The sequence below is a fragment of the Parambassis ranga genome, chromosome 13 (genome assembly GCF_900634625.1).
Source record: "Parambassis ranga chromosome 13, fParRan2.1, whole genome shotgun sequence".
NCBI lineage: Eukaryota > Metazoa > Chordata > Actinopteri > Ambassidae > Parambassis > Parambassis ranga.
In genome coordinates, this window is record NC_041033.1 from 12,069,885 (window position 1) to 12,083,675 (window position 13,791).

Sequence of the window (13,791 nt, forward strand, 5' to 3'; positions counted from 1 at the left end):
TGATTAAAAAAAAAAAAAAACAACAACTAAAAATCCTTTCGCTGCCAGTTAGCTAGGCTGAATTCTGACCCATTACATTAAGGTGTAGGCGTACATTGCTGGTGACTGCGGGTGCATCAGAGCCAAAGTACCACATTTTAAAATTTAATTTTCTTTTGGGAATATCAGCTTAAAAACTGATACCAATCATTATAAAAATGCAGAATGTCAGCACCAATAATTGGCCAGGCTGATTATTGGCCGACCCCTCAGAAATAATGAAATGTCATATCAGTACTGTAACATTACCTTAATTTATGTTATAAGACCTAAAAAACAATTTCAATTTTTAAACAAATCAGTTGTGTTACTTGCCCTCCAGTGCCTGTCACCAGGGGTCACCTATGGCTTGATCTCTCTCTCTCTCTACAAACCCAACCCAAGACACTCACCCAAATTTTGTTGCCCTGGTACTATATACATGTAATATTTATCTCCCGTTGAATGCTCTCCATAAGTCAGGTCTGAGTGTAGAAGTTCTGGGTTGTTTTAATAATATATGTATATTTTGATCATTTTACATTTGTTTCCTGCAGCGTGCTTGTGTGTGTGTGTGTGTGTGAGTGAGTGCACGGGCCTGCGGAGTGCACAGGCTGTCATAGTTTGTAGGCTGACGTCATAAAATGTGATGTCCTGACAGTGCGACTGTCATCTACTGGAGATGACTTTGCATCTTGAATGGCAGATGAGATAATCTGCCTAATACAGTGGATTTGTGTTTAATGGCAGACAGAGGATGGGAAGGACGTTGTTTAGGAAAATGTACAAGAAAAAATGCTGAATCATACTTAATCATGCCAAATGTGCATTAGAAAACAAACGTGTGTGTGTGTGTTACAATTAGAATACTGCCATTCTCCTTAGTTTAGTATGTTTATTGAATGTATAAATGTCACTGTTTCACAAATATGTCAGCCTCCATCTTTGAACCAGGCCATGAGATCCTCCTCTGTGCTCTGCTGCCCCATGATGGCATCACTAACAATATACTCCACTCTTGTTAAGTCTTTAAGATGCAGTCCTTTCATGCAGTCTTAACTAACTTCACCCATACACACTGTGAAAGTAAGCAGGTTATCATTAAGTGCAGGCAGTAATGGTTCATATCTATACAGTGTTACAGTACTGATACACATGCATCAGCACACTACACACTACAGGGGGAGCTCCATTTGTTGGCTTGAACTCTTCACAACACAATAAGTCTCAGAGAGTGAAATGTTTTCACAGAGACAGCTTTCCTTATGAGGAACTTTTGTATTTGAAAATGATTTTGTGTTGAGTTGCTGTAATGATTAATAGAAATGATGGAAAAGTTCACGAATAAAAACATTAAAATTTGAACAACAGAGCCAGTGGCACACAAAGTAAAACAAACATTGATGCAGCTTTCAGTGTTTACACGCAAGGCACGCAAAGTTTAACAGAGACAGAAATAATAGGGAATTGAGCCAAATTTATAATCAGCTCAGCAGTCATGTTGTGTGTTCCTGCATGTACGACCCCTTGGTTTACTTAACTTTCATGTTAAAAGTAGAAAAGCTGTAACTTATATTTTAATGAACACTGTAGTTTATGTGTAATTGAAAGTAGTCCTTTAACTATTATTCTAACAAGATAAAGATCATTCAGAACCACCACCATGCAGCTTTTAGCATGCTGTGACCCACTTTCTCTTGTTTATAAAAAACTGCCTGAAAGCTAAAAATAAAAAGATAAATGTCTCCAACACCCCTAAAGACTCAAAAAAACTTCCTTGTTTTCCATTATAGAAATGATGAGTGTCATCCATGTTTTTCTGGAGAAATTCACTCAAATTCACTTTGACAATATGAAACCATATGGGACTAACAACAGTGTGTGTGCGTGTGTGTATGATGACACTATACTACGACAAGTGGCATGTAAGAGCTACAGCAATGGCCGTCTGTAAGTCCATCCTTATGCATGCACACCCACACACTAGCACACCCATGGAGTCACGGGTGCACACACGTGCACACATTAACGCACACACACTCTCTGTCACGACTCAGACACTCCAGTCCTGAAAAACCCAGCAAGCCAGACCAAAACCCCTACTGGCCAGCAACTGTTCTTACTAGATCCCAGCTGAGGCCGAAATGGTGAGAGTAGGAAGAGACATAATGCGTCCTGTAAATGGAACGAGTGGAGTGCACAGTAGATGAAAAGACAAACATGTATTTTATCATCTTACAGAACTCCCAAATAATGTGAATAATTTGTTAATATTTAAGAATCCCAGCTCCTTCTCTCACCTCAATGTGAGAATGAAATAAATATTAGAGCTCTGTTTTACTTTTTACTTGTTTTTAGTTTTCCTTTTTTCCAAGATAGGACTGACAACAAATGATATATAAAGAATATCATAAATACTAAAAAATCACAACTTAAAACAGCCAGGATAAGATCATAATCATTAAAATATTAGAAATATTATTAGTAAATTAGTCTCTTCACGTTCCAGAGTTGTTGAACTTTCATGGTCGATTTCTGGTCTGACCTGGTGTCGTCTGTGATTATTGTGTCCAAAAGGGTGCACAACAATGTTCAATCAAACTTTATTTATATTCAATCAAACTGCATTTCCCCCAGGTCAGTGCAGGCCAGCTGTCTTGACCTGTTCTGTTGTAGCACAATATCCTCATTTTGTTGAGTTTTGGGCAGTTTCAGTTTGTATTTTCGCTACAAACATATTCATTCAGAATCACAGTTTACACACTGAACACAGCAAGCTTGCCAGATGGATTTGGCAAAGCTGCCTGTGCATGCATGGTTTGCATGTGTGTGTGTGTGTGTGTGTGCAAGAGGGAGAGATGGGACTCCTGGGCAGGATGATGATGACTCACCCACCCACATACACACACACACACACACACGCTTACACTCACACGTGAATGCAGACATACACTCATTACCGTCATCACTCAAAACCCTGTTAGCGCTACTCACTGATGCTAATTCTTCCCAATCAGCACATCAGGGGTCCTGTCAATGCACTGTGAAACCAGACCACACCAGCGATTGCTTATTGATCTCATTACAGCCTCACGTCACTCTGTCAAACATGTGCTTGTGTGTCTGCACACAGACGTTCAATGGACCAGCTAAAACGTCCATTAGCTCAATAGCAAAGTCAAACGATTTATCTGTTTAACAGAAACTACACAGATACAACTATTTCTATTTTATTATTTATGATAAATGTCAGAATGTGCAGCATTTTGTGACATTTCAATCAATAGTAGCTAGAATATGCATGATCAGAGAGCCATCAGATTATATTAGCATCTTCTAAGACAAGCTGCAAGGAAAAGTTGAGCACTCATCACATAAAGTTGCAACTGAGACAACCCCACAATAAGTAAAAACAGCACCAATATATTGTTTTTGTAATTCATCACAAAACATCCCAATGCCCCCCTTAATCACTGTGTTCCCAGAAGTCACAGTCAGGTGACTTGTTTACATTTATAAATAAGTAAAAGTAGGCAAGAGAGCTCGGTGGAAAGAGCTTTTAAAACACTTCCTCTCTCTGTAAGTGACTAAAATAGAACCTGTAAATGGTCGAATATTATACAGATATAATTTATAAACATGAATTGAACAAAAGCTGAAATTATTAATTTTATTTTTCATACACATCTCCACCATTTTCATCCCCCTGTGCATGGCTTGTGTTGAAGGCAGCCTCTAACATAGCCTCAGGCCGGTATGTGTGTGTTTGTGTGTGTGTTTGTTATGTGCGTTTTTAAGTGTTCCACAGTGGAGTTGCATGACTAAGGCTTTGCATGTACTGTCAAGTAAACGCATGCATGCGTCTGGCAGCGAGTTTAGATGTGTACATCTCACATTTGTATTCCCCTTTTTCATGTTTGATGCATGAACTGTTTCGTGTGGTGTAGTTGTACCATGTGATCATTTGTCCTGTAGCAATGATGGCTCTAATAACCCTGGGTAATTAAACAACATGCTTCAAAATGTAAATACATATACAATATATGCATGCTCCAATAAATAATTATGAATGTACACACGCATTAAAAATGGTCAAATTAGATGGTGTATGGTAAATTAGACACAGAAAAAATGTTAGTCTTATAATGTCCTTCAATGTCTTTTTTCACTTATGGATTATGTGGTAATACAGTTAACATAAATGTGGCATAAATAATGCATTTCCAGCACATGCCTGGCAACCCAATACTGCATTATATTGTCTCATTGCAAGCTGGTTAACTTATATGAACTGGATTCTTCACCCTGTTAGTGATGCATCACACCACACACATCAGCTTCCTCTGAAACTGCATGTCGACACGACTGGAACTGTGTGAATTGTGTTCCTCAAATGATACTGAATCGCGGCGAATGGATGAATGAATAATACAAGACTGGAAAGAGCAATAACAATACTAACAAAACATTCTAGTTAGTGTGGATTTGGATTCTTGCACCATCCACTTCACCGAGGAAGCAGCATCACATGCAAATAAGCCTTCATGCATGCAAAAAAAACTCATCTGAAACACACACACACCATTTCATTCTTCCTCTCCCTCCTTCTTCCCTCCAAGGCTCCACGGCTAAGTGAAGTGCTTTTCCCTTGTGTTGTTGTACCCATGTTAGGCCACTGACGCCAGCTTGTCATTCTCTACTCCTATTACTGTGAGAGGTGAGTGCGTCACGGCTCCCACAACCCACTTCTCTCTGTCAGCTTTCTGCTCTTGCTGATTGACACTGACATTGCCGGGCGTTAGCATTTCAGGCTGAGTCCCATGGGAACAACGTGAGCGTCCAGACATTGGTCTTCCATTTGAAGCTGCATGCATAATGACTTACATCCCATTTTTTGTCTGTATTTTTGGAGGTTTTGCCTCTTTATGACACGTTTTACAGAAGATAGCTGGTAAGAGATGTTTCTGCTAAGGCAAACTGTCTAATTTGGATTTGTCAGGTCACGTTTCTCATAAATTCTTCAACAGTTTTTAGTGTGTAATTGTTGGTAATATAACAGTGGTAGTATAATGGACAATTTCCTATTGTTTTGGGTCTTGTCAGACTAATAGTATAATAAAGTTCTTTCCTGCTTACTGCTGCAAATATGACTTTATTAAAACTAAATAATCACAAGTGGATACAGATGAGGTAAATTGCTAAGATTGCCACACAGGTCATTTTGCATGGTCTGGTGTCAGGAGGGGTGGAGTTCTATGACACCACACTGATTTAAAAACAATGATCAAAGTGCAAACTGTCTACCTTAATTGATGCACAGGAGTAAACTGCTCTCAGCAGAGTCCTGTGAAGATGAGTTATATTTGAACAATTTTTTGGATGCTGCCATCATATATGAGCAAATATTGCCCAAGTAACAGTCTGGGAAACAATTAGAGGATGATGTGATTTTCTCCTCTCTATTAATTTTTCTTATGATTTGCAAGATGTTGTAAGGTCCATATGACTCTATACAAAAATAACCTGCAGCTAATAATGGTCTGGGAGACCAACAACAACAATAGAGACACACAGAGCAGGAAGTCTGAAGGAGAACAAATCCATAGAAAGGAAGTAGCTCTTCTGGGTAGTCCTGTCTCCAGGCTAAACTCAAAGATACTCAGTGCGTTTCACAGCAGAGCAGCTTCATCCAATAAGGACGTACTCATTGAATTGCTTGTTGAATAAGATTGGAGATGGAAAAAAAAGTGGGAGGAGGACACATGTTAGACAATATAGGCTGAACGAAAAACAGAACATGCTGACATTTTCACAAGGAGGCCGCACATGTACATTGTGTGTGTGTGTGTTTATGTTTGTGTGACCGAGCAATTGAGGCAGAGAGAGATAGAGAGGGAGGGACAGTGTGTATACACATCAGTTAGCCTCGGGCTAACTCCTTCGTCTGCTCTTCAAATGAGAATCAAGCGCTCACTGATGGTTCACCACTGCTCACAGAAAAGACGGCTGCCATTTATAGATTGGATCCAATTATTTCTAAATATCAGAACTTGACCTGTAAGAAATTCTCTACTCCATACCCAGTTAAATATATCTTCATGCTTCCAAAAATGACTATGTGGGACAAATAACACAGGGTAAAATAACAATCATTCCCTCTAAAACTGTCCCTTAAGCCATTACTGTCCACTCATTCTACCCTCCATCCATTTTTTTGGAGCCAGTGATGTGACTGCAGCAGGCTCAGAAGGATACCCAGACGGCCATCTCCTTCTTGAGGTGTTCCCAGGCCTGAAACAAACAGTAGTTCTGCTCCAACCTCCCTTTGATTTCTGAACTCCTTACAATCTTAAACCACCACCACTGGTCCAGTGGTGATACTGATGTCTAACCAACCAGTCATTCCTACTTAAACTCCTTCACTCGTTGAACACGCTTGGAAGATGCAAACCACCTTTTCACAACTTGGAATTATGGTGATTTCCATCCCAGCCACTTTCGCTTACATGCAGGGCTAAATTCTGATAAAAACACCACATCCTGTACAAAGAGCTGGGAGCTAACCTAACCCACTGGACTTTAAAAATTCTCTTGAGGAAGTGGTGACAAGGGAGAACACTGAGGAAGGCCGAGTGGAAACATGTCTGAACTTTTGACCTCGTGATGAGAATAAGCATGCACTCAGTCTGGATATATCCCTTAGAACCACACACAAGATTCTCCCAATGACACCATCATAAGTGTTCTTAAGAATACAAAACACATGTAAATTGGATGAACAGGGAGTTCTATGACAAGGACAGAATGTGTATTGTTCCTGCAGATCCAAAGACAAACTGCTCAGAGCTTTTTCAGGAGTGTGATTGTCTGATAATTGGGGTTTACCCTCCAGTTCCCCCTTTTCAAAATATGAACCAGCAGCACCCCGGTGTTCAAGGCCCTGCGAACTGAACTCAACCTCTATGTGACACTGAAGAGGGGAGTAAGCACAGACTTTGGCAAAGCCGTTAGCTGGCGGCAAATGGAATCCAAACCTTGGGCCAAGCCAATGAACTACCCCAGACTGTTCTGCCAGGGATATGACAGAGGCTTCTCCACACAGAGAACATGTTAGGGCTTCTTCCCACTGCCCCGCCACCATATTGTGGCTACTACAGAAAAGGACACAGTCCTGCCCCTCTTCAGGAATTTGTTTACAGAACCAATGCTGCGTTGAGGTGAGCTATATCTAGCTGGTACCACTCCAACTGTCGTTCTGTCCTGACCAGAGAGGTGACGCTCCACAGACACTGTCTGTGACACCAGGAGCTGGCACACACTCCCCACTGCTGCCAGTTTTGTATCGACTTAAAACAACAGCATAATAGGCGAAAGGTCGATAAAGACCACACATCTGTAGAGCTGAAACGGGCCTGACCTCAGTTTGGATACGCTGGAATAATTGTGAATTCAAAGAAGGCATATCAGGACTGAAGCCAGGCAAAGACACAAGCACACAAGCACAGACACACATCAGCAGCATCTTACATAACACTGTGAGTGATGGCAGCTGAGGACACAATAATACTGCCTTTGGCATTTGTCCTGTGAGAGTTGGACAGAGAGGAAATCGGGTGAGTGGGAGAGAAAACAGAGAGGGACAGGCAGACAAAAAAGCGACCAACACTGAAAGAGAGAAAGAAGAGAGAGGGCATAGAAAGGCAGAGAGAAGGAAAGATACAAAGAGATTTTTTTTTGGCTACAGATGCCCATGACCTGAGGTAAAGAGCCCCAGGGGAAAATATTACCCAAATTAATCCAGTCCAGTCATTTTCTCTACATCATTCCCCTCAGACTGTGACTGTACTTTAGCTCCGGACTAAAATAATGCACGAAAGTAGTTTGTTGTGTTTGAAATGAGCCTTATTAGATGACCTGTCTCAATATAAGTGGTCTAAAAAAATCGCCGATGTCACCAGGATTCTGTTGATCTGAATACCTGAACTTATTCAGCTGTGTAATTTCTCCTGAGACAAGATGCACTGTCAAAATGCCGTTCATTTACAAGAGCTGTGCAAATTTAAAATTTAACATGACGTCTCATGAATGTTTGATCAGAGTTTTAATTTGCAATTGCCCTTAAAAAGAACTTCTATTTCATTTAAAGACGATGAGATGAGATGAGATGGATCCCAGTTTGGACCACAGGGACTTCTTAAGTAGTCTTAACTAAAAGCTGCTTTGCTCTGCAATTGAGATGTCGTGCATTTAAAAACAGTTGCATCCCAGAGTAAAAAAAAACATGCATTTGATATTTTGTCGCTCAAATTAGAAAACAGTAAAAGAAAAGAAATAGTACGTCCCCCTATCTGGACTGTCACCACACAAACACTTTTGGAAAGGGCAGGTTGGCAGGTGACTGAACGAACAGCCAGACAGTCATGAGAACCAATCAGATCAAATGATGAAGAGGAAGCACAAAAAGCAGCTGTGGATGTTTGAGAGCCAGCAAGTAGCATGTTGGGAGGCGGTTTCTTGTTTAGTAAAATATGCACATAGAATGAGAACAGTCCTTTCTTGTTGACATCATCACACCTCACACAGACCCATAACCGCCTGTCCTCCCTCACAGGCTGGTCCCAACCACTGCAAACACACAGCCTGATGTGGGTGTGTGATCAAAGCTTTGAATGTCCATCCAGTGACTTATGTAATTTGTATTTATCACAGCAGCACATTGCTGAGCTAATTACATTACTTCACATTATTTTGACAAATGAGGATGCAATGGGTGAGACTCAGAATGCAGTCTGTGAAGAGCTGAATGTTCAAAGACAATCAAAACTGAACGAAAACAGAATACATTAGTAACAAAATAGCTCCATTAGATTCCTTCCTAAATATCCCCTGAGAGTTATTTTAACCATCAGAAGCAAAGTATGTATCATTGTAATCTCTTATCCATCATTTCACGGTCACCTCCCCGTCATTACAGTAACTTCAGACTCAGTTTCAAAGGAGAAGGTGTGCCAGAGTCTCTTTCTTGAAAGCGCTTCAGCTCTCATGATGCTCTCCTGTCATAACAGGGAGCAGCATGTAAAGACAGCTTCACATTTTTATGTCCAGATGCAACCATGAGGGGACTTATTGTCTCTCAACGCAGACAACCTCTGGCAATTAGCTGCTACATGTACGTCATCACTCTGTGTCTGCAGCATGTGTGTGTGTGTGTGTGAGAGAGAGAGAGATGTATGTGTGCATTATGAGGGATAATGGAAGGGAAAAACACTCCCAGATGCATGTGATGCAATTATACCCTTGATTATCTGATTGGGTAATCTACAGGCAGGCCGGAGGCGTCCAAAACAAACACACTGTCGGCAGACTGTTGACCGAGCACAAACCACTAGGAAGGACACACATTCACACACACACACACACCTGTATTTGAGCATGTGCTCAATGATGCATAGATTTAGTGGACAGCAAGCTGGACTGTGATTAAGGCAGCATTGATTGGTGTCTTCTTTACACACAGTGCAGTATATTTGGGAAAGACTGAAGCTTTGTCTTGTGGAAGAAACTAAACTACCGTCTGTGTTGCAACATATGCGACAAATACATGACGTTAGCAGCCAACAACATGTGTTGTGTGTTTGTATGTGAGGAGAAGGAACAATATTGCTCGGCTGGGTTAGTGATCTAACCTACAATGACACTTCAACTGAATATGAATCTAGGTCTTCCTTTATGAGGACACAGCACATCAGGGAGATTCAGCAAGGCAGGCCTCTGTGTAGAAGTGTGTGTGGGTCTGTGAGTGTATATGTGTCTCTGTGCAGTGTGTGTTGTGTATGAATAATTAGACACAATACAGGGAAAGAAAGGGTAAAATTTAAATTTTAAAATTTCGCTATAAGAGCTTTACAAACTACCGGTACTTTTATACAAGCAAAACACATTCATTAATCTTGAGTGCTTATTTGACTAAAAAACTTAAAAAAGTGTATTTAGTGCTTGAAGACATGTTCATTCAAATAATTATCAATCAATACTTTTTTTACAGACAGTGTGTACCAATGTAAGCAGCCTCAGTCTCTCCTCAAATTAAAAATACACATTTGCTGCCTTTTTCAGAATCTCACAAAAATGTACATCATAGAGACCCTTACATACTCACAGATGCAAAATGTGCCAAAGCCAAAAAAATATATTAAAGGTGGACAATGGGGAGAAACAAATTATACTTTGATCCTGTCTGACTGGTACTTTAGATCACACATGTTCTATTTGTCAAATAAAAATATATATATTTGCATATATAGAAAGCTGAGGTTTGTTGCAAAAAAGTAAAAAGCTGTAGTCATGGAAAGACTACACAACCAACAGTCACTTGTGATGTCATTGACTGACTCCTTTCTCGCAGCTGCTAATTTCTTCCAAAATATGATCTCATAGAGTCCACTAGAAGAGGGATGACTGACACTCTATAACATCCAAGTCACTGAGCAAGAGTTTTAACTCACTGATGGTCTAAAGTTTGCAGAGGCATTGATCTAAACTTTGCCAAAAAAAGTATGGGGAATAAAGGCAAAGACATTTAATTAGCTGTTAATTAAGGAGATATTTTATTATTTATTGTTGACAAATCCCCTTAAAGACAAACAATGAACCTAAGTCTGTTCCCTGATATAAGATACCCGCGTAAACAGAACATCATTTGTTGCTCAGGCAGTACAGTGTTTCTGTGTCAGTCTGACACTTCCTCCACACAGACATGTTGCTCCATGTTTATAGCAGTTTTCTATTTTATTTTTCTACACTGCACTCCATTTGCTAAGCCATTAACAGGGCATGCTCTGCTTCAGTGGATGTTATTGCAGTAAAGCAGAGGGTTTTGTGGACCCCTGTTGTATCAGCCTCAGTGTGTTAATAAAAAAAATATTCATCTAACACAGATGAGAGTAAACTTGTTAAATCAAATGGATTTGATGGTAATTATAAAAAAGATAACCAGCGACCTTCTTTAAGGCTTGTTAGCTCAGTCAGCACTATATTGCTGTTGGGCAGCTCCCAGGTATGTCAGTAGGTGTTAACTAAGTCTAGGAGCACAGCTGTGAAAGAAACACATAGAGGAGTACATGTCGGCCATTCCTGCATAAATACAGTTTTAAAGTCTCGCCTTGCGTCCAGTACAAAATTGCTAAACTGCTCATGCTCCAAAAGGAATCAGTAAAAAGAGAATCACACAGTGTGAAATGAGTCTTACACTTAAACTGACAAATGTCACAAAGGTGAAGAACTCGGAGACACATTCAGTCTTTATAACTCTGCCCCACGCAGACTGCTTGTTACAGCAGACAGATGTAAAGACAGGCGTATGGACAGATCTACAGTCTGCTCGTCACTGCTGCCCCCTGCCCAGGCCAGCCACCCCACCCCGCTCACCTCGTACCAAGCATATTTTGGAGCTAAAACACACCATTGAATGGAGTAACAAGGCAATCCTTGTCCAAGGCCACCAAACCTCATCTGGACAGCCAGCAGGGAAGCCACTGTATGTGTGCATGTGTTTGTGTGTGTGAACGTGTGAGCACGTGTACAGTATACAAGAGTGGCCAGGCTAGGTTAAAATTATTTGCTGCTGCCTTTCAGCAGCACTGCGGAGGCTACTCTCACACAGTTTCTTCTTTGCTCTTGCTCTTTCTCTTTTTTCCCTGGCCCTGTCCTCTCTTAGTGGGAGCACATGTCAAGGAGCCATATTCACATCACATGGACACAGACACACTCATATATGCAATATATGATTGACCGACACAAACTTGCCTTGACAGAATGCCTGTGAGTCCATGAGAGAGTGTGATGGTGTGTTTAGAACATCAGCACAGAGGCTCAACACAAGGACCAGATAGTTGTCCTTTTACCATCAACACTTCTGCTGTGCTTGGCAGCAGTTCCTCCTCTCACTCCCCCTTTTTTCCTCACCCTCCCCAGCAAATCTTTCAACACTTGCCTTCCGCCCCTTCCCTCCTTCTCTCTCACGTAGCTGCTCCTACATTAGGTCCCCTCAAGCTAGTTTGTCCGGCCTTCCTCCAGCTCTTCCTTACACACACTAATAAACACACCGCACACTCACCCATTTTTGGCTATGTGAGTGCTGCTCGGGGGCTGGACGCAGCCTGTCCTAATGCCAGTGTTTTTCAGTCACTATTCCACTATCTCTAATGCCTTCCCTGTTTGTTTTGAATGAGGCTAGAGCTGCACCTCTGCCTCAATTAAAAACTTTTCACCTGTGTTTTTTCTATTACATAGTTTTGCTTCATAAATGATAATTATGCATCATTTAATCAGCCAAAGATGAATGTAAACAACAAGAGGGCAAACAAAACATCCACAATATATAACCTCATGAACCTGTGTGTGATATTATCATTTAAATGAGCGGTGCTAGATTTTCTGCTGGTCTGATTTATATTAACATCAGAATTAGTATATTTTCTGCATTCAGGTGACCTCATGTGGCCTGTGCCACCACGGTAGGTGAGTTTCAATACGCATATGTGCTTTGTAGACTTCCTTTGTCATGACCCGAAGCTTTACAGTGTGACATTCGGGGCTCTGATCAGAGGTGGAGAGATGTCATATTTATACATTTTAAAAGCAGCTTTATTGATAAAACACTTGTTTCTTAGTTGTTGTTTGTTTGCGATTATGCAACTAAACTAAGCATTTCTGCCATTTTCTTTGCTACCAAGGTGACAAGACCCCACCTGGCCAGAGAACCTAACATTCACTTATTCAAACAACCACATAAAATATGGCCATCAGCTTACAAACTGACCCCTAAAGTCAACCATCTGCCTCATAAAACCATCAAAATATGGTTGACATCTGTCACTCATTGTTCATGTTCCTTAAAACCCAACGACATGCACATTGTTTGTGGAAAAAAAGTAGTTGTCATTTAACATAACATTTTACTGAGTCATGCCTCTAAAGTTAATACCTGAGTGTATTATCCGCCCATTAGAACTATAAACAAAAGATTATCTTTAAAAAGTTATATTAAGCCTGGATGCTGTTCAAAGTGCGATAGCTCTTGCGACTGGAGCAGGTTGTGTGTCTCCCTGGAAATGTATGTGCGTCAGTGAGAGAATGTGGGCCTTCCCGCAAATAGATTTCAGAGCACATGTTTAAAATCTGTCTCTCTCCCTCCTTTCCCCTCCTGTTTGACACAGATAGTGTATGTGGTGATGAGATGATGAATATGCTACGCAAGACAGAACAGCCTTATTCATGGTATAATGTAGTGAAGCTTATCATAACTTTACAGACAGGAAAACAGCATCAAAAACATTAAACACTTTGAAACATAGTTGCTTTTTTTAGCCATTCTATTTATGGATTCCGTTATCTTGTACACAGCCAGTTCTTTTCAGTTGCATGTGACCCAAAAACTGCTATTCCCTACAATCCCCATCCCACCGAGACCCTGGCTAAAAGACAAACAACTTCTGTCAAAACACGAGGCCTCTGTGTGGAGCAGGTCCAGGAGGATCATAATGGAGTAAAATTCATGTCACCATTCTTTAATATTAAGACTGTAATCTGCATCATGTTGAGCGTAGAAACCTCTCATTAGAATCATATAAGGTTCAACAGAGCAGTGCATCAGCAAAACAACAAATCCTATTCAAATACAGAAATAAAGCCATGGAGCTGAGCCAGTGCTATTTCCCAGCTTCCAGTTCAGCAGAGTGCCTGCCTTGCCTCTGGCTTGGCAGGCTGCACCAG

At 40.8% G+C, this 13,791-nt stretch overlaps 1 protein-coding gene across 2 annotated transcripts in view; it reads right to left on the bottom strand.

Annotated features, from left to right (window-relative positions):
• The window catches only part of LOC114445385 (cGMP-inhibited 3',5'-cyclic phosphodiesterase A-like), a 39,108-nt gene that overhangs the window by 20,522 nt on the left and 4,795 nt on the right, over window positions 1–13,791 (bottom strand). The gene's annotated exons all lie outside the window — the stretch shown is intronic.